General features: G+C 39.2%; 1 non-coding gene across 1 annotated transcript; it reads right to left on the bottom strand.

The window, feature by feature from the left end:
- Positions 1-8,409: 8,409 nt before the first annotated feature.
- LOC141670087 (small nucleolar RNA R71) lies at positions 8,410-8,516 on the bottom strand. The gene has a single exon (XR_012554335.1). It is a non-coding gene; the product is annotated as a small nucleolar RNA R71 (small nucleolar RNA).
- Positions 8,517-27,345: the final 18,829 nt, after the last annotated feature.

The raw sequence follows: 27,345 nt of genomic DNA on the forward strand, positions 1-27,345 counted from the left end.
AATGTTAAGAAAATGTAATTCGGATGCCAGATAAATAAGGGCATATGAGCGCATAGACATGCAACCAGACGTAACCTATATGGAGAAACCAGGAAGGGTTATAGATCGAAAAGGGACAAGTGCTTAGGAGAAGGGTTATCAAACTAGTCAGAGTTTGGTGGTAGAACCATAATGTGGAAAATTGACTAGAGAGTTAGAAGGCACAATGCTAGAAAAGCATCCCCAACTGTTTTCTATCTGATTCCGGGACGGAATCCTTTTAGGGAGGGGAGACTGTAATAACCCCAATTTTTGGAGATTTTTGAAACCCGGATGAATAGTAACTTTTGCTGACAATACTGATTAAGAAAAATTATCAGACCACGATATATAGGAGTACTGTTATGGAAATTCTAAGATCGTATTAGTAATCCATAAAGAAAATAAGTGTATGTAAAAGCTGTCGGATTTTGAAAACGAGCACTTTTATTTTTCCCCGAGATTTCCACCAGACATTAAGGGATTTAAGGAATTAATATTAAGATGAAGGATTTTAAATTCAAGGATTATAAAGGAGAATTAATTTAGGTATTAAAAATACCAAGAAGATTTTATCAATAAAACCATTAAGGTATTTAACCAAACGATCAACGAGATTGAGTGATAACCGGACAAAGAAATGAATAATAACTCTTGTAAATACCTTTGCAAGTGGCAAGGCAAGTGGATGGTTGATCAAACAAGAAACCAAGTGATAGTTAGGAAGGAATGGCTAGTTAATTATATAGTTAACTAGGGATGATCTCATCTCACCACAAATCACCAACACATAGCAAATGGTGAGATCATCTTCCACTAACTCCTTTGTTTATTATTAACCTAGCAAAATATCAAGACAACCCATCATTATCCACCACATTATTCCACCAACACAAGAAAGCAAAAGCATTTCCTCCCCCATTTCCATTGCTCTCGGCCAAAACAGAACCAGCACACTAAAACTGCTGTATCTTCTTCATTTCTCACTCAAATATTGTGTTCTATAGCTCATTGGAAAGGTATTGAGATGGCCTACAACTCTTGTTCACAAGTCTCGTCCAAATAAGTAGGTAAGACCCTCATTTTTACAGTTCTTTAAATCGGACTTTTAGAAACTTCAAAGCCTAACTTTGTGTTCTTGATTTCTTTGGAAAGATCAAGCTTGTAGGAGGCTCCCTAAGGCTTCCTAACAACTTAACACCTCCCAAGGAAGGTATAAAATTCAAACCCTAGCCTTTACTTTATTTTTTAGTAAGTTTAATGGTTGGTTTTGTGAAATGAGAAGCATGGATTGTGATTATTAGTAGTTTAGTTTGATTTTGGAAGTGTTTTGGTAATGGAAGCTTGATTATAGTTCATAGGTCTTGATTGTGGTTGTTTGAGTTGAAAACCTTGGAGATTATGGACTGATGTGGTATGGTTTAGGTGAAGTTTTGTTGTATTGATGGTTATGAGTTGGTTGGTGGTTAATTGGAGTAGTTTAAACATTGGTAATCGCGTAAATATAGCCGTCGTAATGTCTGATTTACTTTAGACTTCTTTTGTTCATAACATTTGGACCCGAGAACTTCCTGCTAGATTATGACCATTTCTATGTTTAGATAGTTCATGTTACGAGCTTCGTTTTGATATATAGTTCGTTTGATTCCGATATACGGTTTAGGAGAAACGACCGTTTTAAGTAACGGCGTTTCGCGAACGAAACTTTTCCCCTCGCCTTACTTTGAAACATAGGTTAAAGACCAAAAAGGGTTAATTAGTGTATAAAACAATTATGGTAAGAGTGTTAGGCAGTTGGTAAGACACTCGCAAAAGAATCGCCTTAAAACTTGTAATGGTTAAATTATAAAAAATGGTGGAGCCGAGGGTACTCGAGTGACTTAAGAGAATCAGTAAGCGCAAAGCGAGCGTTAGAGTCTAAGGTAGTTAGAGTATAGATTTACAAGTGACTTTGGTTTAATTCCAACTTACTTGTTGTTTATAGGTTACCAGACTCGTCCCGAGCCTTTTATCACCCCAAGTCGCTCAGGCAAGTTTTCTACCCGTTATACTGTTGTTTTGATGTATATATGTATATGCATTATCTTGTGATAGATGCATGTTGGTTAATTAGCAAATTTTGCGATATATTGAAGCATGCTGATATGGTATATATATGCATGCCTGTTTCGTGTTCTTGCCATATATATCTGTTGGTTCAGTTGATAATACCTATGCTAGAGAATAGCGGTAATTTGCATATACCCTTAGTATAGGGACCCAAAGGTGAAAACATTTTCTAAAACCGGGAGTCGAGGATCCCGAGTAGATTTTTTATATATATATATATTTATATATATATAGTTATAGTTTTCAAAACTATTAATCGAATAAGGTTTATTCGATAACTTTATTTTATTAATGAATATTATCTTGAATATTCATTCGAGGACTTATGACTCCTTTATATTATTTATTGAATATTACTTGGATATTCATTTGAGGATGTATGACTCCTTTATTTTATTTAATGAATATTATTTATAATATTTATTCGAGGTATTATGACTCAGCTTATTATTTAATGAATATTATTTCGAATATTCATTCGAGTGCTTATGACTCAGCTTATTTATTTATTGAATATTATTTCGAATATTCAGTCGAGGACTTATGACTCCTTTATATTATTTATTGAATATTACTTGGATATTCATTTGAGGATGTATGACTCCTTTATTTTATTTAATGAATATTATTTATAATATTCATTCGAGGTATTATGACTCAGCTTATTATTTAATGAATATTATTTCGAATATTCATTCGAGGGCTTATGACTCAGCTTATTTATTTATTGAATATTATTTTGAATATTCATTCGAGGGCTTATGACTCAGCTTATTTTATTTGTTGAATATTATTTGAATATTCATTTGAGGATCTATGACTCCGATTATTTGCTGAGATATATTCTTTATTTTATTAAAGAATAAGGTGTCGATAATCAAACTCACTTTTGATTATTCAAATAAAGATAGTACTTTCGTATAGGTATATCTTTGGATATTTAATATTCATTTCAAGCATAAGTTTCAAAACTTCTACTTCAATTATTTTTATAAAGATTATTCTTTATGGAAATATTATTTAAATAATAATATTCAGATATTTTCTAATATATTGGGACTGATTTATTTTGTTAAATCAACATCACTCCAAACATTCTTAAAAATGTTTTGCGAGTCTTTAAAATGATTTTTAAAAGTTAGAGCGGATCCCAAAACTCATTTTTATATTTAAGATCCTCCTTTCGAAGGGGATTTAAATACTCGCTCAAAACCTGAGGGATCCGGCTCTGTGGTGTGTTTTATATTCGCAACAAGGTTGCTGTTTTGTTAAATGAATCGATTACTTACCCAACACTCGGGAAGTAAAATTCTTGGAACAAGTTAATCCATTAACAGGCATCGCCTGGGAAATATCGGTGAGTTCTCCTTTCTAACTAGATACGACTTCTTGGTGGAGCCGTATCAACAAGTTTCTACTTGGGGAAAGGGGGAATGAGCTTTACGTTTCAGAGTCATGGATTTCATCTGAACTAGGAGTGGCGTAAGTGGTCGAGTGGCGCCGGCCCAGCCTTATTATATTGGCCCAAATGGCCTGGAAGTTCCGCTAAGGCGGTCCATTCCTTAGGAGTTCAGTGTTCGGTTGACAAGTAAATCCGACAGGTTCTCCTCTACATGTAGAAAATGGTGGGGTTGCACTACTACGACTGATCATCGTAAGTGGTCTTCCTGGCGCGGCAAACTCCTGTAATGAGTTCATCATCCAATTGGATATTTCTGCAACACTACCCAGAGCACTTCGATAGAAAGGCTACGGTTGGGCGATTGTTGAGTGTTGGCAGGGTCAAGTTTTCAAAATGATGTTTGCATCAAATGAAGTATCTCTTAACTTCATTTTATTTTGATGATATTTTAAAGATTTAATCTATTCAAATCTGGTCTTGTAGTCTCATCTACGTGATGAACTTTTGAAACTAATTATAACTTGAACGGTGGTAGTTCAAGTAGTATTTGGAAAAGATATAAGTATATTGGATTATCTTGTAACTTCATCTTTTAAACTTATATCTAGTAAATGATTATCTTATGCATGACAAAGATTTTCAGAAAAACGTTGAGACAAGGTTAGATATATGAGATCACCTTGCAACAATATTTTTATACAGTTATACACTGGAACTCTGTGTATATTATGCATGGAAGAGGACTTCCAAGATTTTGAAAAGTATATATGTATATATACTGAATATTTTGCGACTTCATCACATTAAGATATCAAACTTGGTTCATTTCTTTTGACCAAGACTTTCATGAGTACTATGAGAAGGCTCATATATTGTAAATTATTATACATATTATTTTGGTGGGCTTGCTGCTCACCCTTGCTTTCTTCTTTCATCACACAACATCAGATAGACAAGATGAACAGGACCAAGCTCCCAATTCGCGAGCGGATAGGAAACGTTCTGCAACTTCCTATAGGCATTAAAGTCGCTGTAGCTAAGGTGGGAACTACCAATAGACTAGGCTTCAACTTTTGATGTACCAGATTTATGTATACTTATGAATTGTAATAATGGCAAAGAAAATGTAAATTTATTCAGAAAACCTTTTAAGGTGTATTGGCAGATAATTGTGGAATAAAATGACTTGTGATTATTTTTGGATGTTCATCTCTGAGACTATAACGTGTGGTGTGTGTGTTTATTGTGGGGTCACAGTACAAAGTAGTTGATTAATTATTAAGATTGGGTGTTATTATGGGAAATGGAACTCGTGACAACCCGGATCCCTGACCCCGGATTTGGGGGTGTTACAGCTGATTTATTAAAATAAATCAGTCCTGATATATTAGAAATATCTGAATATTATTATTTAAATAATATTCTCATAAAGATAATCCTTATAAAAATATTCGAAGTAGAAGTTTTAAAACTCATACTTGAAATGAATATTAAATAACCAAAGATATACTTATACGAAAGTACTATCTTTATTTGAATAATCGAAAATAAGTTTGATTATCGAAACATTATTCTTTAATAAAATAAAGAATATTATTAAATAATAAGTGGAGTCATAATACCTCGAATGAATATTATAAATAATATTCATTAAATAAAATAAACGGAGTCATACATCCTCAAATGAATATCCAATTAATAATCATTAAATAGAATAAACAGAGTCATAAGTCCTCGAATGAATATTCAAATAATATTCATTAAATAAATAAAGTTATCGAATAAACCTTATTCGATCAATATTTTTGAAAACTATATCCATATATATATAAATATATATATATATATAATATACTCGGGAACATCGACTCCCGGTTTAGAAATATGTTCACCTTGGGTCCCCTATACTAAGGGTATACGCAACTACTGCTTATCTCTAGCATAGGTATTATGCAACTATAAGCATTGAAATCAACAGATAGATAACCAGATTACGAAACAGACATGCATATATACCATATCAGCATGCTCCAATATATCGCAAAATTTGCTAATAACAATCATGCACTTATCACAAGATAATGCATATACATATATTTACATCACAACAATAGTATTACGGGTAGAAAACTTGTCTGAGTGCTCCCGGATAGACTTAAGCTTAGAGTGGGTCCGATAACCTATGAACAACAACATAAGTCAGAATTAAACCCCGGTCGCTTAAGAAACTAGACTTTAACCACTTAGAGTCCTAACGTTCGCTTTCGCGCTTAACGATTTACTTAAGTCGCTCGAGTACCCTCGGCTCCACCATTTTTAATAAATTAACCATTAAAAATTTTATAGCAATTCTTTCGCGAGTACCTTACCAACTTCCTAATCCACTTAACATAATTGTTTAATACCCCAATTAGTCATTTAAAGTCCTTAACCAAGGTTTCAAAGTAAGGCGAGGGGTAATGGTTCGTTCGCGAAACGCCGTTACTTAAAATGGTTGTTTCTCCTAAACTGTTCATCGGATTCAAATGAACCACATATCAAAACGAAGCTCGTAACATGAGCTATCAAAACATGGCAATGGTCAAAACCTAACAGTGAGTTCAAGCGTTCTGATGTTAAGAACAAAAACAGACTAAAGTAAATCAGACATTACGACGGCTATGTTTACGTGATTACCAATTTTTTTATACCACTCCAATCAATCCACAATTCAACCCACAATCAACATTATAACCAAAATCCCTCCAAACCTCACCACATCAGTCCATTACTTCATGTTTTATCCAACTTATTCAATCACAACAAAAGCTACTAACCATACTAGGGTTCATTAACTAATAACTGATAAGTGGATTTTATATCCACTTGGAACGCTTTATTACAAGCTTAAATTGGTGTTTTGGACTCAAGTTGTTGGTATTTTGATGTATTTTTGTGTTATTGCATTTCAGGTATCAGTTAAATGAAGAAAAGAGCTTTTAAAGGAAATATGATGAAAAGTGATCAGAATTGGAAGCCAAGGCCATTGTCAAGTTGTAGAGAATCTCAATAGCTTCGCGTGGGCAGTTGAATCGCCTAATTCTGACGAGTAGAACTCAAGTTATGGTCAAAACAAGATTCATCAGAATATTTTTCCAGTGGGTAGCTGAGCACCCGCTCAGCAGAGCTGAGCGCCCGCTCAGCAGAGCTGAGCGCCCGCTCAGAGAGCTGAGCGCCCGCTCAGGAGAGCTGAGCGGCCGATCAGGGCGCGGCTGGTCGCTGATTTCGCTGAAAAAGCCTTTTTTTAGTAGAATTTGACGATTTTAAGGGTCCAGGTCCACTAGGGCCGTATATATACTAAAAAAAAGGGTTTTCATCATCCGGGAAGATTGGGATACCAAGGAGAAGACCTAGAAGCACAGAACAACTCCGAAAAAGAAGATCTTGTTTTCAACTTGTGATTCTTTGAATTAGTTGTAACTTTGGATGCTCATTTTCGTTCTTGTTGAACCTAGATCTCGTTTATTCGTACTTTAATTATTATTCAGGTTATTAAGACCTTGTTTATATCATGCTTTCATTGGAACCCATGGTGACGATGAGTTCGATTATGGGCTAATCGTTGTCATGGGGTTCTAGTTGATTTACTTATGGATTTCAATAATTAATTATTTCGATATCTTGGTGTGTGGTGATTGTATGATATCATAGTATTGGTTGTGCTTATTCGTCTTATGTGTATAGCTAACATATAAGATAGCGTGTTAATCTCTATTGAAGCGACAATGAATATAGAGGTTTAGAACTTGCCATGCTAGCATAGGTTCATGTATGTGTATGCATGATTCGTAGGTAACTCTAACCGTTTTACTTGCCCTATATAATCAAGATAGATAACTTGTGCTTAAACCGTTATGTTGTCAAATTCTATAGACATATAGGGTCTCAATATAATTGGTGCCTATTCAGCTTCTATCTCTTTTGTGGATGTCTGGTAGAATGGTACTCGTGCAACGAAAGTTGGCGTTTATCAGTTTTGTGTTATCTGATTAGTGTCATCATCATCACATGCCAAGGTTAAGAACAATAAGGCTATTGAATGGAGTAGTAATGAAGTTAGAATCCCATGTTTATCATATATATTAATTTAACCTCAATTCTCTTAGTTAATGTTATTTAGTATAATCTCTTAGTTTAATAAAAACCCAATTTGTTATTTGTCTTAGCATTGAGCGATAACCATACATTGTTGCATAGGTGCATAAATTGAACTTAACCTAAACCACTCTCTTTGGGAACGAATCTGATTTATATCTTATACTACTTGCGAATGCGTATACTTGCGTGAATATTAGCGTGTGTTTTCGCGCTAACAAGTTTTTGGCGCCGCTGTCGGGGACTCGGTGTTAATTTTTAGTTTATGTGCTTGTCATCAGTGGTTGTTAAAGTTCAGTGACTCGGATTCTTTTACTTTCACGGTTTTATTGTTTGTGTTTCAGGTACTCATTACAATAGAAGATCCAGTAGCACGAACGAGAGCTTTGATGGATTTTTCTCAACCCAAGATCAATGACATTCGATCTAGCATTGTCCGGCCAGCTATCACAGCTAATACCTTTGAGATCAAGCCTGGCATAATTCAATGGGTGCAGAATTCAATCCAGTTTGGGGGTTCTCCAACGGAAGATCCCAATACACACATTAGGGATTTTATAGAGATCTGCGACACCTTCAGGTTCAATGGTGTTTCTGAAGATGCTGTGAAAATGAGATTGTTCCCATTCTCTCTGAGGGACAAGGCTAAGAGCTGGTTACACTCTCTACCAGCTGGTTCGATTACTACTTGGGAGGATCTTGCTCAGAAATTCCTTACTAAATTCTTCCCTATAGCGAAGACAGCTGCAATCAGAAACGCTATTACACAATTTGCGCAGCAAACGGGAGAATCGCTAAGTGAAGCTTGGGAGCGATACAAGGAGATGCTTAGGAAGTGTCCTCATCATGGAATTCCTGATTGGATGATCATCACTTGTTTTTACAATGGATTGGGAGCACAGTCCAGACCCATGCTCGATGCAGCATAAGGAGGAGCATTATGGGCAAAGAGCTATAAGGAAGCTTATGATCTAATTGAACTGATGGCTGCTAATGAATATCAGTATCCAACCCAGAGATATCCACATGGCAAGGTAGCAGGAGTTCTTGAAGTGGATGCAGCTACGGCTATCACTGCTCAACTAAAGGCGTTATCTATGAAGATCGATTCTCTGGCTAACTATGGTGTTAGGCAGATAATTAGTGTTTGTGAGTTGTGTGCAGGTTCGCATGCGACGGAACAATGCGCTATATCTAGTGACTCAGCTCAGTTTGTGAGCAACTTTCAGAGATCGTAGCAACCAGTTCCAGACACTTATCATCCTGACAAATGGAATCATCCTAACTTCAGTTGGAGCAACAATCAGAATGCGATGCAACAGCCGTTCCAGCAGTTTGGAAATAAGCTATTCAACCCTCCTGGTTTTCAGCAACAAATTGTACCAAAACAACAACTCCAAATTCAACAACAAAATCATGATGCAGGTCTATCTTCGAATGAAAAATCTGAATTGGAGGAGTTGCGGCTTATGTGCAAAAACCAGGCTATTATATGCCAAAGCCAGGCTATTTCCATCAAGACTCTGGAGAACCAAATAGGGCAAATTGCTAGTGCCTTATTGAATCGGCCACCAGGAATGCTTCCTAGTGATACAGAAACAAATCCAGGCAAGAGGGAAGTTGAAGAACAGGTGAACGCCATCACCTTAAGGTCTGGAAAGGTCGCAAGCCCCCAAGTTCAGCAAGATGAAGAGCCTGAAAAGTCTCAAGTTCCAGAATCTGAAGTTTTGCTGAAGAAGATGTGCCGAAGGAAGTAGAGGTGGAACCAAGGAAGACTACTGTGGAACACACTCCTCTTGAGAGTAATACAGGGGAGAAACAGATCTATCCTCCACCTCCTTTTCCTAAGAGGCTGCAGAAGAAAAAGCTGGATAAGCAATTTGCTAAGTTTCTGGAGGTGTTCAAGAAACTTCATATCAACATACCTTTCGCTGAAGCTCTTGAAAAGATGCCTAGCTATGCGAGGTTTATGAAAGGTTTTCTCTCTCGGAAAGTGAATCTCGATGACTTAGAGACCGTTGCTCTCACGGAGGAATGCAGTACTGTGCTGCAACAGAAGTTGCCTCCGAAGCTTAAAGATCCTGGAAGCTTCACCATTCCTTGCACCATCAGAAACTTGTCGTTCGACAAGTGTTTATGTGATTTAGGAGCTAGCATCAATCTGATGCCCTTATCTATCTTCAAGAAGCTTGGTCTACCTGATCTGAAACCAACATACATGTCATTGCAACTAGCTAACCGATCCATCGCTTATCCACGAGGTATAGTGGATGATGTCTTGGTCAAGGTGGATAAACTCTTCTTCCCTACTGACTTTGTAATTCTTGATTTCGAGGAAGATAAGAAGATTCCCATTATCTTGGGAAGACCATTCTTGGCTACAGGCCGAACTATGATCGATGTGCAAAAAAAAGAGCTTTCGATGAAGGTTTACGATCAAAAGGTCACTTTTAATGTGTTCAAGGCAATAAAGTTACCCACAGAAAAAGAAGAGTGCTTTAAAATAGAGCGGGTCGACTCAGTTTTTGAAGATGAAGGAGGAGTAGAGCAACTGCAGGTTTTGAATGCACCTCCGTGGGAGAAGAAGTTGGATATGCCATTCGATTCTCTTGGGTTAGCAGAGCTAAAAATTTCTCAGGAGCGTTTTGAACCATTTACTCAAGAAGCTCCCATACTTGAGCTCAACCGACAGCCAAATCACTTGAGTTATTCATTCTTAGGTGCACCCCCTGACAAGGGGTTGGGATATATCTTTGATGATGTAGAGGGTAGCCGAACGGATCCTCCAGTGCCTATAGAGGGTTCTTCTCATGTGCAGCAGGTAGTTGATAGGACTGGTGTTGGTGATGAGCAGTACAGGCGAGTAACTAGGCGTATGGAGGCCATGCACGACATTCACCGTCATTTTGCTGTAGATTTGACACATGTTTTCGGTACTGTTGTTCGAGACACTGGTGGTGAGGTTGATTGGCCACCCGATCCTCCACCCAAAGAGGGTGATCTTTCCGACGACTAGGTATGCCTGAAATCCTTATTATTACCTTCAATGAGGATATTGAAAATTTTAAGTTTGGGGGTGATAATGTAAGGATTAGTAGTGTGTGTCCATATAGATTCATATAGATTTATATTGCATGTTTAGTTGTAGTTCATTCATATTTTTGTATAATTGTTCATTTAGGACATATTTGTTTGTTTTTATGTAATTTCATATAGTTGCATTTACATGCATATTTAGCATGATCCCTTAAGATGAACTATGATATTTGATAAGTTGATATTGATTTGAGTGTGGTGATGAGGAATAGAGGGATGTTTAAGTCTTAATGAATTGATTTGCATGCGAGAAATAAATATTTTCACAAAGTCTTATAGGGTTGCTTTTGATCTAGATCATGATCATACTTGTTTGTTGTTGAGATTTAATCACTTGGTTATATTTAGAATTTGTGATATTCTCGTAATGACGTAAACACACTGATTTTTTTTATCTGGAGAAAAACTTGGATTTCATTTCTAGTTGTTGTAAGGCTAGGCGTCAAATGGCTAGTATCCGACTCATATTTTTATGAGTAGTCTAGGGTTGAATGAGATGGAGCGAAACACACTCATTCAGAAATTGTTGAAAAAAAGGAAAAAAAAGAAAAAAGAAAAAAAAAGTATGTGTTTATGCACAATTGATCAAGAGTGAGCTCTTTAATACTCGAGTTATTAAGTTCAGGGGACTTTGTGCCTAGTGACCTAAGGCTTTTATAGTCTGGGATCCGCTAACCTAACGCTCGCTACATGGGTATTATTGTATAAGTCTTTTGGGACCTCATTCATTGCACGATCAAATAAGCATCTTTGCTATGTGTTCAATGATAGTGTGAATCCTTGTATAACTTTAGTAAAAAGGAGGTGTTGTGAGTCATAATGCGTTTATTGTCTATTCTGTTTATAAACTTTTGATTGTTTCGATGATAGATAAGTTATGGTTATTGATCTAGTATCGAGAGTATATCTGTTAAGCATCCACACACGCACGTTTCTGGTTTGTGAGTTGGTTTGTGGGATTTATTCGAACTCTATTTCAAGTTATTGCATTCTTAGAGGCATTGGTTTATTCATTTGGTTATGGTTATTCTGAGGGGATCGATTGCATTATCATTTAGTTGCATTCACATAGTTGCATTCATGCATTAGGTTTGTTTTGTAGTTTTGAGTTTGTTTATACTTGAGGACAAGCATCGATTCAAGTTTGCGGGTGTGATAAGTGGATTTTATATCCACTTGGAACGCTTTATTACAAGCTTAAATTGGTGTTTTGGACTCAAGTTGTTGGTATTTTGATGTGTTTTTGTGTTATTCCATTTCAGGTATCAGTTAAATGAAGAAAAGAGCTTTTAAAGGAAATATAATGAAAAGTGATCAGAATTGGAAGCCAAGGCCATTGTCAAGTTGTAGAGAATCTCAATAGCTTCGCGTGGGTAGTTGAATCTCCTAATTCTGACGAGTAGAACTCAAGTTATGGTCAAAACAAGATTCATCAGAATATTTTTCCAGTCAGTAGCTGAGCGCCCGCTCAGCAAAGCTGAGCGCCCGCTCAGAGAGCTGAGCGCCCGCTCAGAGAGCTGAGCGCCCGCTCAGGAGAGCTGAGCGGCCAATCAGGGCGCGGCTGGTCGCTGATTTCGCTGAAAAAGTCTTTTTTGAGTAGAATTTGACGATTTTAAGGGTCCAGGTCCACTAGGGGCGTATATATACTTAAAAAAAGGGATTTCATCATCCGGGAAGATTGGGATACCAAGGAGAAGACCTAGAATCACAGAACAACTCCGAAAAAGAAGATCTTTTTTTCAACTTGTGATTCTTTGAATTAGTTATAACTTTGGATGCTCGTTTTCGTTCTTGTTGAACCTAGATCTCGTTTATTCGTACTTTAATTATTATTCAGTTTATTAAGAACTTGTTTATACCATGCTTTCATTGGAACCCATGGTGACGATGAGTTCGATTATGGGCTAATCGTTGTCATGGGGTTCTAGCGGATTTACTTATGGATTTCAATAATTAATTATTTCGATATCTTGGTGTGTGGTGATTGTATGATATCCTAGTATTGGTTGTGCTTATTCGTCTTATGTGCGTAGCTAACATATAAGATAGCGTGTTAATCTCTATTGAAGCGACAGTGAATATAGAGGTTTAGAATTTTCCATGCTAGCATAGGTTCATGTATGTGTATGCATGATTCGTAGGTAACTCTAACCGTTTTACTTGCCCTATGTAATCAAGATAGATAACTTGTGCTTAAACCGTTATGTTGTCAAATTCTATAGACATATAGGGTCTCAATATAATTAGTGCCTATTCAGCTTCTATCTCTTTTGTGGATGTCTGGTAGAATGGTACTCGTGCAACGAAAGTTGGCGTTTATCAGTTTCGTGTTATCTGATTAGTGTCATCACCATCACATGCCAAGGTTAAGAACAATAAGGCTATTGAATGGAGTAGTAATGAAGTTAGAATCCCATGTTTATCATATATATTAATTTAACCTCAATTCTCTTAGTTAATGTTATTTAGTATAATCTCTTAGTTTAATAAAAACCCAATTTGTTATTTGTCTTAGCATTGAGCGATAATCATGCATTGTTGCATAGGTGCATAAATTGAACTTAACCTAAACCACTCTCTGTGGGAACGAATCTGATTTATATCTTATACTACTACGAACGCGTATACTTGCGTGAATATTATCGTGTGTTTTCGCCCTAACAATAACCAAGATTCAACCATCAAAATCTCTACAAACTCAACCAAACTTTAAACAAACAAGCATCATGCTTCACATATACTATATCAATCATAACCATTCCTAAATACTCAAAACTAAAAGCTAGGGTTTGGAGTTTATACCTTCTTGAAGCTTCTTAAAATAACACAAGAGCTTTGAATGCCTAAAAGAACCTTGATCCTTGCTTGTATAACCTTAAACTTTCATAAAAATTCAAGAAAACTAAAGTTATTTTTTGAAAGTTACTATTCACCATCTTCTTCCTTGAATTATTGGAAGAGATTGTGAAGGAAATTTAAGCTTAGATTCATGGGATAGCTATATCTATGTATGAGGAACCTTGGATAATTACCTCATGATTTAACAATGCATGGATCTTGGATTTTGATTTTTTTCTCCTTGAAAATGAAGAGAAAGCCGAGAGCTTCCTTGAAGAAATGGAGTGTTTTGTGTTTTTTGATGTTATGATTTGTTTTTGGCTTGGTTGATCCACTTTGTTTGTTTAATTAACTTTTTACCATGGTAAAGAATGAATGGTTCACAATCAACCAACCAATCCCTCCTTTTTGTCATGCTTAAGTCACCATGCTTATGTCATCTTCCACAATTGTCTTCTTCTTGTTGGTGTGATGACATCATCATCCACTAACCCCTTGATTAACTCCTAATTTCTTGCCTAATGACCGCTGATCTGTTATACGGTTCGCGTATACTTGCGTGAATATTAGCGTGTGTTTTGCCCTCACAATAACCAAGATTCAACCATCAAAATCTCTACAAACTCAACCAAACTTTAAACAAACAAGCATCATGCTTCACATATACTATATCAATCATAACCATTCCTAAATACTCAAAACTAAAATCTAGGGTTTGGAGTTTATACCTTCTTGAAGCTTCTTAACACAACACAAGAGCTTTGAATGCCTAAAAGAACCTTGATCCTTGCTTGTATAACCTTAAACTTTCATAAAAATTCAAGAAAACTAAAGTTATTTTTTGAAAGTTACTATTCACCATCTTCTTCCTTGAATTATTGGAAGAGATTGTGAAGGAAATTGAAGCTTAGATTCATTAGATAGCTATATCTATGTATGAGGAACCTTGGATAATTACCTCATGATTTAACAATGCTTGGATCTTGGATTTTGATTTTTTTCTCCTTGAAAATGATGAGAAAGCCGAGAGCTTCCTTGAAGAAATGGAGTGTTTTGTGTTTTTTGATGTTATGATTTGTTTTTGGCTTGGTTGATCCACTTTGTTTGTTTAATTAACTTTTTACCATGGTAAAGAATGAATGGTTCACAATCAACCAACCAATCCCTCCTTTTTGTCATGCTTAAGTCACAATGCTTATGTCATCTTCCACACTTGTCTTCTTCTTGTTGGTGTGATGACATCATCATCATCCACTAACCCCTTGATTAACTCCTAATTGCTTGCCTAATGACCGCTGATCTGTTATACGGTTCGCTTAACTTTCGTTCTCGTTTATCGTTTGAGGGATCATACCCGGGATCTTATTACTTGGGTTCCCTTAACCTTTCTCAATATATTAGATTCCTTTTATGATCCTCTCTTATAATCCGTTAATTTAAATCCTTTTTATCCTGTTATCTTATACTCAATTCTTTCGATATCTGGTGGATTTCCGGGAAAAATCAAAGTGTTTGGATTTGGATTCTGACGATCTTTACATACACTTATATACTACATAGAGTACTAATAATATCCCAAAAGATCAATAAAAGAACCCCTACATAGTGTGGCATGAAAAGTTTTCTTATTCAGCAAAATCAGCAAAACACTATTCGTAAGGGTTTCAAAAATTCCAAAAATTGGGGTTATTAAAATCTATATAAGGGGCCTCACCCCACAGATCAGAACTACGTTTTTTGACTTGATCCTTGGCATACAGAAAGGTACGTAGGCATCTTGTTAAGGCAGATTGAGTCACGAAACACAAGAGCAGTCAAATCGAGCCTCGAAGCTCACGTTCCTTAGTAATAAATACAACGATCATATATATTAGTTTTTAATCCATAACATTTGGCGCCGTCTGTGGGAAGCACAACAACAACCATGGTGAGAACACGGAGAACAATTAGAGCTCTGGAGGAAGGAACACCATCGGGGACAACCCAGGTGATTTCGTCAACTGTAGAGATACCCCCTCACTCAACTTATGCAACTACTCAAGGGGAAGCCCAGATAGGGGCAATTCAACCTCAGCCACAAGGGACAACTCCCCCAACTATTCAAGGTACGAATCCTCAAGTTCAACAAGTACATGTACCTGTGAATTCTCGACCCGTCGGGTATGAATATTCAATCGTTGTTACTACTAACCCCCTTATGGGATGCCCCTTTACCCCGAGGTTGGAGGAAGCGGACATGCTGGGTGAAGTGAAGCACGAGGGCAATCGCTCCCCTACATACGAGGTTTGGCTCCTATCCCCGAGGATCGGGAATTTTCTGGTCCTTACACTGAGAGAGACTCCGAATCTTCGGATGATGAAGTGGCCCCAAGAAGGAGGTGTGTTGGCAAAGAGCCGATGGATGATGGAAGCCAACGCCCTCAAAGCACCCAAGGGGCGAATCCCCAAGAAGTGCAGGAAAGGATCAGGGCTCATGAGGCTGAGATTCAAAGGCTGAGGCGTGACTTGGAGGCGCACCAGACCACAAGACCCCAAGCACCTCCTAGAGGGAGAAATCATCCTCCCATCATAGACCTGGACGGTCCGGTGCAGAAAAGGACTGTTGTCCCAAGGGCTGATCCGAGCAATCTTCTTCCCCTTGGAGATCCTGATGATCCTACTCCACCCTTCACTGAAGGAATAATGAATACCCATATCTCAAGGAAGTTCTAGATGCCAACTATCAAAGCTTATAATGGCACGGGAGATCCCGCTAATCATGTTAGAACATTCTCTAATGCACTACTGTTGCAGCCCGTAAATGATGTTATAAAGTGTCGGGCCTTCCCTTAAACCCTGTCGGGTATGGCTCAAAGGTTGTACAGTCGCTTGCCCCCAAACTCTATTGGGTCGTTCAGAGAATTAAGCCAGGCTTTTATTAAGCAATTCATCGGTGAGAGAGTTCATGAGAAAAGTTCAGCATCACTTATGAGCATTGTGCAGGGAACAAAGGAATCCTTGAGAGATTACCTGAATTGATTCACAAAAGAGGCTCTAAAAGTCCCGGACCTTGATGATAAGGTAGCCATGATAGCACTGCAACAAGGAACTAGGGATGAGTTTTTTAAGATGTCCTTAGCCAAACGTCCCCCCGAAAGTATGTTGCAGCTCCAGGATAGGGCAGGGAAGTATATCAAGGTTGAAGAAAGCATGAGGAAGACCGTAGTAAGTAATGAGCCCACTGGAGGCAAGAAGCGAAAAACTGATTTGGAGTATATTGCTAAGGACAAGTATCCTAGAACCGAACAAAACTCTGATTCAACCCCCAAGAAGGGAGGACCTGGGCAAAAGTTCACTAAATACGCTAAGCTGAATGCTCCTAGAAGCCAGATTTTGATGGAGATCGAGAAAGATAGAGATATCCGTTGGCCTAAGCCCTTGAAGGCTGATCTCGCCAAGCTAGATAAGAGCAAGTATTGCAGATTTTACAAAGATGTTGGCCATGACACCGATGAGTGTAGGCAATTGAAAGATGAAATTGAGTTTCTGATCCGAAAAGGAAGATTGAACAAATATACTGGAGAAGGACGGGATAGAAACAACAACGTGAGAAGGAACTTTGATGACCGAAGGAGAGATCAAGAAGATCAGGGGTGAAATCCTCAACCTAGGGGACCGGTGATAAATTCAATCTTCAGAGGACCGCGCCCACAGGGGCCTGTAATCAACACAATTTTTGGAGGACAAACTGCTGTTGGATTATCCAGAAACTCCAGAAAAGCATATACTATAGAGGTTATGCATATTGTTGGAGAAGCCCCGAAGAGGGCCAGGACAGAAGTAACATTGGCTTTTGATGATTTTGACCTAGAGGGTATGAAGTTTCCTCATGACGACCCGCTGGTCATAACACCGGTAATAGGAAATAGCCCGGTCAAGAGGGTCCTTGTGGATAATGGAGCTTCAGTGGATATTTTGCTCCATGACACCTTTTTAAGGATGGGATATAATGACTCCCAATTGACCCCAACCGACATGCCGATATATGGATTCGCGGGAGTGGAATGCCCCGTAGAAGGAATAATCAAGTTGCCAACAACCATAGGACATGAACCAAGGCAAGCAACTCAGATGTTGGACTTTGTGGTGGTAAAGGCTAGTTCGACCTACAACGCTATCATGGGAAGAACAGGGATACATGCCTTTAAGGCAGTCCCTTCTTCTTATCATTCAGTTATGAAATTTCTGACTCCAGATGGGATTGGAGAAAAAAGAGGAGATCAAAAAATGGCAAGAAGCTGTTATGTGGCCTCTTTGAGGGCAGATGGAGTTGGGGGGCAGGTTCTTCCTATTGAAGATCTGGATACCCGAGAAAATGATGAGAAAAGGGGAAAGCCAGCAGAAGACTTGGTTTCAATTCCTTTAGACCCCGAGAATCCTGAGAGGATGACTTTCATTGGAGCCACATTAAAGGAGTCCCTTAGAGGGAAGTTGGTGAAGTTTTGGCAAGAAAATAATGATGTTTTTGCATGGTCAGCGGCTGATATGCCTGGTATAGACCCGGAATTGATTACTCACAAGCTGAATGTAGACCCAAATCGGAAGACGGTAAAACAAAAGAAAAGAAGTTTTGCTCCAGAAAGGCAAGAAGCTATAAAACAGGAAGTGGAGAAACTCTTAGAGGCTGGTTTCTTTGAAGAGATTCAATTTCCAGAGTGGTTGGAAAACCCTGTAATGGTGAAGAAGGCTAATGGGAAATGGAGGATGTGTATAGACTTCACTGATCTGAATGATGCATGCCCTAAAGACTGTTTTCCGTTGCCAAGAATTGATACTTTGATTGATGCCACTGCTGGGCATGAGATGCTGAGCTTCATGGATGGATTTAACGGGTACAATCAGATTAAGATGCACAAGGATGATATTCCAAAGGTATCATTCATCACTGACTTTGGTGTTTATTGTTATCTTGTTATGGCATTTGGTCTTAAGAATGCAGGAGCCACCTATCAAAGGTTGGTAAATAAAATTTTTAAGGATCTTATTGGTAAGACTATGGAAGTCTATGTTGATGACATGTTAGTCAAGAGTCTAGTAAAGACTGATCATATAACCCATTTGAGGGAAGCTTTTGAGGTCCTGAGGTACCACAAGATGATGTTGAATCCTACAAAGTGTGCTTTCGGAGAAGGATCTGGAAAATTTTTGGGATTGATGGTCTCCAAGAGAGGAATCGAGGCTAACCCCGATAAAATAAAGGCAGTCCTGGACATGGAACAACCAAAAACTGTCAAGGATGTTCAGAAGCTCACAGGAAGGGTTGATGCGCTGGGACGATTCATCTCCAAGTCCGGAGACAAGTGCCTATCATTCTTTAAGTCACTAAAAAATGTTAAGGACTTTGTATGGAGTGAAGAAAACCAGAAGGCTTTCGAGGAATTGAAAAAATATATGGCGCAAGCACCGTTGTTGGCCAAGCCAGTTTTGAGTGAAGTTTTATTCTTGTACTTGGCTGTTTCAGAGAGTGCCTTGAGCGCGGTGTTGGTTAAGGAGGAACTGAAAGTCCAGAAACCCGTATACTATGTAAGCAAAATTCTGCATGGTGCTGAGTTGAATTATTCAACTATTGAGAAATTTGCTCTAGCCTTGGTAATGGCTTCGAGAAAGCTGCGTCCTTACTTTCAGGCTCATCAGATTGAGGTGCTAATAAATCAGCCCCTGAGAAATATCATTCACAGTCCCAAGGCAAGTGGGAGATTGATTAAGTGGGCAATAGAGCTGGGTCAGTTCGATCTCAAGTATAAGCCACGAACGGTAATAAAAGCCCAGGCACTAGCTGACTTCGTGGTGGAATGTACCATACCCAACCAAGATGTCGGGGGGCAGGAAGGTACCATACCTCAAGAATATACCATACCTCAAGACAAGGGAGTCAATAATGGGGACAAAGAGAAGGATGAAAAGGAGAAAGAATATTGGGTTCTCTATTTTGATGGAGCATCAAAAACAAATTCCAGTGGAGCGGGATTGGTTTTACAAAGCCTTGACGAGTTCTTGATCGAGTATGCCATGAAATTAGACTTCCCAACCACAAAGAATGAGGCATAATATGAAGCCCTGATAGCTGGCCTTGGCCTAGCTGGGACACTTAGAGTCAAAAATTTAAAGGTCTGCGGAGACTCGAAGCTGATCATATCCCAGGTAAAGGGAGAATTTGAGGCAAGGGATGATACGATGGCCAAGTATGTCCGCCTAGTAAGGGTTGTGATGACCCAATTCAATGAATTCCATGTTGAGCACATTCCAAGGGAGGAAAATGCTAAGGCAGATGCCTTATCCAATGCTTCATCTGAGATAGAGGAAAGTTCAGGAAGTGTATACTTCCGCGTTTTGAAGACACGGAGCATTGATGTTAAGCTTGTAGCTCCTATAGGCCTGGGGACATCGTGGATAGATCCCATTAAGGCCTACATTCAAACCGGTTGGTTGCCAAACGATGCAATTGAAGCACAGAAGTTAGCTATTTGATCACTAAGGTACTCTTTCATAGATGGGATTCTGTACAAAAGATCTTTCATGGTTCCTTACTTAAGGTGTCTCAGGCCCGATGAGGCACGCTTGGCTCTTGAATAAGTACATGAAGGTATTTGTGGGCAACACTTGGGGGGCAGGGCCTTGGCTCATAAGATAACCCGTTTAGGCTTCTATTGGCCAGAAATGATGGCTGATGCCAAAGAATATGTAAAGAAGTATGATCGCTGTCAGAAGCATGCACCTGTAGTTAGACGACCCCCCGAGATGCTGACCTCTATAAACTCGCCCATTCCCTTTGCTATGTGGGGAATGGATATTTTGGGGCCTTTCCCCATGGCCACGGCACAAAGAAAGTTCCTGATTGTAGCCATTGATTATTTTACCAAGTGGATTGAAGCCAAACCCTTGGCCAAGATCACAACTAAGCAGGTTGCACAATTCCTGTGGGAAAATATTATGTGCCGGTATGGAATTCCCTGTATCCTAGTCACCGACAATGGAACACAATTCAACAACGAGGAATTCAAGAAGTACTGTAAAGAAAATGAAATCGAGTTACGGTTCACCTCTGTGGCTCACCCGCAAGCCAATGGGAAAGCGGAGGTAGCAAATCGGATAATCCTGGATGGATTAAAGAAGAGGATCGAGAAGTCAAGAAATAATTGGGTGGATGAAATACTTCCAATATTATGGGCCTACAGGACTACCTGTAGAGTCACGACTGGAGCAACTCCCTTCATGTTAGCATATGGGGCAGAAGCAGTAGTTCCTGTGGAGATATCACATTCCTCTCCAAGGATTCAGGCTTTCAATGCTGAGGAAAATGAGGAAGGACAAAGGTTGGCTCTGGACTTAATCGATGAAGTGCGAGATGAGGCACATGCAAAGATAGTAGAATATCAGAAAAAGGTTTCATTCTACTACAATCTAAGGGTTAAAGAAAGGTTTTTCAAACAAGGTGACCTAGTCTTGAGGAAGATAGAAGCTTCTGGTGTAGGACAGAAAGGGAAGCTTGCCCCAAATTGGGAAGGGCCGTATAAATTCAAGAGCGTTCAAGGTAGAGGAACCTACAAGCTGGAGACAATGGATGGTTTTGAAGTCCCAAGAACTTGGCATGCACAAAACCTGAAGGTTTACTATGTGTAGAGCAACTGAATACGATTCTTATTTGTCAGGATGACAAGTAGGTTGAAAAGCACCTTAAAGCTTTGCTTGCGTAGGATTTTATATTCCAGTAGAATTTACATTGTCAGGTTATTATTGTTAAGGGTCAGACCCATACTATGTAAGGTTTTGGAAAACTACACTTCATATTAAAGAGTTTGAAATTATTTCAACCTATGGATGTTTAAGTTGTGATAATGCCTTGTGAGGTTTTAACAAAAAATCATGCTTTGATCATTGAAAAAAGGAAGACTTCACGGATTCTTTTATAAGAGTGCACGTTGTACAATTCAAAGGGCCAATTAGTTCAAGTTTAAATGCATATTAAGTATTGGAAAGATAAAGGAGAAAGAGGCGAGTAAGAAAAGCAGCATATGAAATAACCCCGAAGGGTAACAAGTTCTGATATAAACAAAGTTCGTATATTGTCTAAAAAGAAGAAATACATAAAAAAAAACTTAGGCCTTTGAAGGCTGGGATTCCTCGGAACCACTATCCGAAGTCTCCTCGGATGTCTCAGTCGTCCCCTCGGACGTCTCAGTCGTCCCCTCGGACGTCTCAGTCGTCCCCTCGGAAGTCCCCGTAGAGGTTCCATCAGAACTACCTTCGGGCGCTTTGGATGCTGTGGGAGATGCTGGTTGCTGAGGCGCTGCCCTTGGAGGCTCTTCCACCCTGATCTTCTTTGCAACGGGCTCAGACTCCTCTTCGGAAGAAGCTTCCTCCTCTCCGGAGCTGGACTCAAGCTCCTTCCTCTTTTGGCCTTGGCTCCCCGACGGGCCGTCCTTGATCAGGCCAACGAGCTTGTCGGTAACACCCCCAAGTTCTGGAACTCGCACAGGGCAAGGAAAGGAGGACTGCTCGAGGACTTCTGGAAATTCATCCTGAATGGCCTCCACAGCAGCATCCCAGCCTTCTTTATAGCTAACTGGGTGTAGGAGGGCATCGTGCTCCACCATTAAGTCCTTAAACTCCTGAGTATCCATCCAGCCGTCAAAGGCTTTATCCTTCTGAGCCTTCAGGATAACATTTTCGGCCCGGGCCGTTTCCAGGTCAAAAGTGGAAGAGGCAAGCTGGGCTTCAAGGGCCTCTATTCTTTGGTTGGCCTCCTCCAACTTCTTGTTAGCATCCTCCAGGCCAACCTTCCAAGTCTTGGCTTGGTGAATCGCCCCTTGAAAATGGGTGTTCGCCTACAAGAGACACAATAAAAGTATGAGACGAGAAAATCAAAAAGGGCAAAGGAAAAAGACGTACCGTCGCCAAAGCCTGGGCTCCGAAAAGCTCGTTCCCCTCTAAGTCCTGTTGAAGGACAAAGTCTTGATAGTCTACCGGGGAGATGGAATGCTTAGACCATTCCTTGGCAAGCGCCGTGCTGCCAAGGATTGAATCCTTGCCCCGGATTCCCCAAGCAGGTTGAAAATAAGCCCCTGGCCTCTGCTTGGTGCGTAAAACTTGGCTGGGGCCTTCTTTGCCTGGTTCCACTGCTTGGAGTAGGAACTCGGGGAAGCGATCCCCAAGGCGCGGGTCTTTAAAGACCTTTCCAGCACGCTTCATCCTGGCTGTCTCCAGGTCTTTAGGCTCTGTAGCCTCCTCAATTTTCTCAGCCACTGCAATAAATGAGATAAGTAAGTTGAGGAATCAGCAAAATAGAAAATGAAGGAAATAAAAAGAGATGTATAAGGAAGGAAACTTACTTTTCTTAGGGACCGGAGAAAGGCCGCGTTCTACAAGAACGGTCTCCCTGATAAGATCCCAAGAATGGGAAGTCCCATTATCTTGCGTCAGGAGATTGAAAGCTCTGGCCTCCTCCTCAGACAAAGTTATATCGTTTGGGCTCCCATCAACGGCGAGCCCAAAAGACGATCGAAATAGGGTGCCCCAATCGCCACCCTCCCAAACGACGAACAAAAAATCTTTCTTCCACCCCAAGTTATTGTCAGGGATGGACTTCCCGTTCACAATATGAGGAATAGTAGGGCGCTGGTTTATAGAGACCCAACCCGGATTCTTATCAGGGCTGTTCTTGAACTGAAAAATCTTTCTGAAGATAGCGACAGAATTGGGGACATCATGCTTGGCACATTGTGACATATAGCACAAAATGAGCCTCCAAGAATTAGGGGGGAGTTGGCAAGGGCTGATGCCCATATCGGCTAGCAAAAGAGGAATGAACGGGTGAAAGGGGAGTCTGATACCTGCCCTTAGAGTATCCCTATAGACGCATAATGCGTCCTTCTTCCACTGGCAGGCCCTGTCGGCCGGACCTGCAAGAACCAGTTTGAAAGGTTCCTTGATTTTGAAACAGCTGCTCAACTTTTCCAGCTCTTTAGGATCCCGCAAGTCACTAATATGGCCGTGCGCGTCCAGATGCGCATCAGACGAGTACTCGTCCCCTCGGGTGTTGATCATGTCGATCAAGGAAGTGTACCTTGATCGAATAGGGAATTCATTGGACTTTCTAGCCACATTCATTTTGGCCAAGCGAGTCATTTTCTTAACAGCCATCTGAAAAAGGGCACATAAAGAGAAATTTTAAAAGCGCACACTATGTAAAGGTAAGCACAAGAAGTAAAGGGATGAATTTTACCTGAAAAAATGCTCCAAAAAAAGGCTTTGATACTCCGACTTGCTGTTATTGCTCTAAGATTGTTAGCAGGAGAAGAAAGATGAAGAACTTAGAAATCAGAAAGTGAGGAGCAATAGACTCTCCTCACTCCTTTATATAAGAGGAAAAGTGAAGTTGAAGGGACAAAGCCCAGTAAGGATAGAGGCCCAAAGAAAAAAGCCCAGAAAAAGGAACATTCCAGAATATTCCAAGGAATTCTAGAGAATTCTAAACAAGGTATTTTGGTATATTAAGCCCAGATCAATAAGAGGCCTAATAAGAGTTAGAAGGCCCAAAATCAAATTAGGATTTTGGAAAAGCCCAGTAAGAATTAAGAAGGCCCATATCCAATTAGGATTTGGAAAAATACAATGCCCTAAATTGAAGCCCTAAAATATGTAAGGCCCAATAAAGAAGGCTAGGCCCAAACTGAGGCCCAGTAAAAAAAAGGGGAATAAATGGAAGTACTAAAAGACCAGGATTCTAGTCGAAATCCAGGTCATGAATCCTGCTCGAAATCTTTCGAGCAGGCACCCGAAAATAACGGGTATAAAAGACTAGAATTCAGGTCGAATTTCAGGTCGTAAATTCTGCTTGAAATCCTTCGAACAGACACCCAAAAATTACGAGAATAACAGAACTGGATTGAGGTCGAAACTTAGACCAGGAATGAGGTCGAATCAAATAAAACATTTTTTCAAGTATGGGGTTTAGAAACCTAGACTAAAATCCAGGTCGAAGAATCGACTAGGATCTTGGTCGAAAACCAGATCGTGAATCCTAGTCGAAATCTATCGACCAGGAAGCAAGAGATATCAGAGAAATTTCGAACAAGATTCAGGTCGAGGTTTCGACTAGGATCCTGGTCGAAATCCAGGTCGTGAATCCTAGTCGAAACCTCAAGACCAGGAATAGAAACAAGGGTAAATATTCGACCTAGATCCAGGTCTAAAGTTCTACTAGGATCCTGGTCGAATTCCAGGTCGTGGATCCTAGTCGAACTCCTTCGACCAGGATTGTAAGGCCGGCCCAACTTTCGACTAGGATCCAGGTCGAAATTTTGACTAGGATCCTGGTCGAAAAAGGGCTGGAAATTTGAAAAAAATTATGGAAAATTGCAGGAAAATAAGGAAATTTCTCGAAATATTTTCTGAAAATGTTAATATTTTCAGAAATAGGGAATAAATCCAGAAAATTAAGGCTTAAATCCCGAAATTAAGGGAAAAAACCCTGAAAATTAAGGATTAAATCCCGAAATTAAGGGAAAAATCCTAGAATAAAGGGAAAAATTCCTGGAAATTAAGGAAAAATCCCAGAATTAAGGGAAAAATTCCTGAAAATTAAGATAATTCCTGAATGAAAGGAATAAAAGTAAATCATTGTAAACGTGTAGGTCGCTCCACACTTTACGCAAAACGATACCCTGTAAGGGAATAAATGAACTTAACTTTCGCGAAATCTTATACGGTTTCCCAAAAGTTGGGGGCAAATGATAGGGATAAATAAATCCTGATTACATAATTAGATATGACAGTTTGGGCTGCAAGGCCCAATAAGAAGATGTATGATATTCAGACCAAAATGGTCAACATATTGATTAGGCCTGATGGAACAGATCAGGCCAGATGGAACAAAGATGGCCCAAAAACCCTGTTTATTAATTAATTTCGTAATTAATTAATAAGGGAAAAATCAGCTATTGAGAAGAGTCCCGATAAGGATATAAATCCTTGCAGATTAGCCTCAAGGGGACCTAAAAGGATAAGGAATCAGTTTCCTACTATCTAGGACTCCAAAGTCCATTCTAATTATGAGACTTGCCCACCAAGTCTCCTATATCGAGTCCAATTCAAGGACCACCAGCATCTATATAAGGGGCCTCACCCCACAGATCAGAACTACGTTTTTTGACTTGATCTTTGGCATACAGCAAGGTAAGTAGGCCTCTTGTTAAGGCAGATTGAGTCACGAAACACAAGAGCAGTCAAATCGAGCCTCGAAGCTCACGTTCCTTAGTAATAAATACAGCGATTATATATATTAGTTTTTAATCCATAACAGATGGCCCAGGTGTTTCTTATGGAGATGGCAACATGGGAAAAACTCTGGGATATGGCAATATCAATCTTGGGAATGTCATCATTGAAAAAGTAGCTCTAGTCTGAGGACTTAAACACAATCCGCTGAGTGTTAGTCAAATCTGTGACAGAGGTTATCATGTAGATTTCTTTGAAGAACACTGTGTAGTTGTAAGCAAATCTACGGGCAAAGTTGTTCTAAAGGGATACAGACATGGTAACATTTATGAAGCCAAGCTTTCAACAAGTTCTGATGGTTCTGCAATCTGTCTGTTAAGCAGAGCATCAATTGAAGAAAGCGGGGATTGGCACAAGAAACTCTCTCATTTAAATTTCCATAATATAAATGAACTAGTCAAGAAAGATCTTGTGAGAGGACTGCCAAAATCAGTATTTGCTCCTGATGGCCTTTGTGATTCATGTCAAAAGGCAAAACAAAGAAAATCTTCATTAAAGAGCAAGTCTGAATCTTCAATTCTTGAGCCTTATCACCTACTACATGTTAATCTATTTGGTCCAGTGAATGTCATGTCTATTGCAAAGAAGAAATATGTTATGGTCATAGTAGATGAGTTTACCAGATACACATGGGTGTATTTCTTGCACACAAAAAGTGAAACTACATCTAACTTGATTGATCATGTGAAATAACTGGATAAGTTGGTCAAAGACTCTATGAAAATCATAAGAAGTGATAATGACACTGAGTTCAAGAATATGATTATGGAAGAGTTCTGCAAAGACCATGGAATAAAGCAGGAATTCTCTGCTCCTGGAACTCCACAGCAAAATAGAGTTGTTAGAAGAAAGAATAGAACTCTTATTGAAGCTGCACGAACTATGCTTAATGAAGCAAAGTTACCAACCTACTTTTGGGCTGAAGCTGTGCAGACTGCTTGTTTTACTCAGAATGCAACACTTATCAACAAGCATGGAAAGACACCATATGAGATGGTGAAGAAAAAGAAGCCAAATCTGAAGTACTTTCATGTATTTGGATGCAAGTATTTTGTTCTTAAGACTCATCCTGAACAGCTATCCAAATTTGATCTAAAAGCTGATGAAGGAATTTTTGTTGGATATCCACTTTCCACAAAAGCCTTCAGAGTCTACAATTTAAAAACAAGGGTTATCATGGAATCTATCAATATCTCTTTTCATGATAAGAAGATTACTGGACTTAAAGATTTCAATGATCATGATCAGTTGAGATTTGAGAATGAAGTTTTAAATTTTGATTCTATAAAAATCTAATAGTCAAAATCCTGATACTGCAAACTCTGATGGGTTAAACTCTGATGTTATTGAAACTGTGGTGACTACGCCAAAGGAAAATGCACCTGTGCAGGGGGAGCATATTGAAGATCCAACCATAACTCAAGAAGCATCAG

Source organism: Apium graveolens, chromosome 6 (assembly GCF_009905375.1).
Source record: "Apium graveolens cultivar Ventura chromosome 6, ASM990537v1, whole genome shotgun sequence".
Classification (NCBI taxonomy): Eukaryota; Viridiplantae; Streptophyta; class Magnoliopsida; order Apiales; family Apiaceae; genus Apium; species Apium graveolens.